Genomic DNA, 1,042 nt, shown 5'->3' with positions numbered 1-1,042 from the left:
AACTCCTCCCAGCTCCACCTCTGAAGAAGAAAGGAGCGCTTCCAGTTTCACCACTGAACACACACAAACACACACACACACGTGTCTCTGCCAGAAAACCAGCCTGTGCTTTTGATTTAAAAAAAAAAAAAGTAGCCTAAAACTAGTTGACTGCAAGAAATGTCAGTGTCAAGTTACAAATGTTTTCTGATATTTAAAACTTTTATACTTTTTTAAAAAAGTAAATTTCATTGAAATGAGCTGAGATTTTTAATTGTAGCTCATTTTAGCTTTTAAGGTTTTGGTTTGCTGTTTGTTTTTAGCTACAGTTTTGGAACACTTAGCTTTTAGCTACTGTTGTGCTACTTCTAGCTTTAAGGTAAAGTTTTTTCAGTCTTAGCTTTTAGCTACTTCTTTGTTGCTTTTAGGTTTTCACAACAGTTTTCCTATTATTAGCTTTTAGCTAAAAATGAGCAAAACAGTGGCTAAAGATTAATTTTAAATAATAATAATAATAATATAATCGATTGTATTGATAATAAATAAAAAATAATACTATAAGTAAAAAACATAAGAATTTATCTTATGACTTTTTATTATAAAATCACTCCATTTATATATTTAAAACCATATTAAACACATATTGTTAATATAGTCTCTCTTTTTTTTAACTGTTTACAACTGAGCACTGACATTGTGCTTCTAGTTGTGCAGATCTCGGTTGTAGTTTTGGTTCAAGGCTTTGCTAACTGTTGAAAAAAACTATTTCTGTGCTAAAATCATCCTCCTTTATGTTAAACTTCCAGACAAAGGGACAGAATCAGGAGGATCTTAATGTTTGACTGAAGTTAGAGAGAAAAGCAGGTCTGCAGCGACATCTGGTGGCGGATAAACAATAGGGTTCTGTCCTCGGGTTTAAAAAGTCAAACAGGATTATTACTTTTAATCTACAATTTTAAATAACAGACTGCACAAAGATACTGTCAGCATATAGGAACTTGGAGGTAAATTAGGACTAATGATGGATTACTTTTATTATTACTGTTATATTTGTTTAGTTTTA

Source organism: Kryptolebias marmoratus, linkage group LG3, assembly GCF_001649575.2.
Source record: "Kryptolebias marmoratus isolate JLee-2015 linkage group LG3, ASM164957v2, whole genome shotgun sequence".
NCBI lineage: Eukaryota > Metazoa > Chordata > Actinopteri > Cyprinodontiformes > Rivulidae > Kryptolebias > Kryptolebias marmoratus.
The sequence above is the reverse complement of the archived record's forward strand: the minus strand, read 5'-3'. Positions refer to the sequence as shown.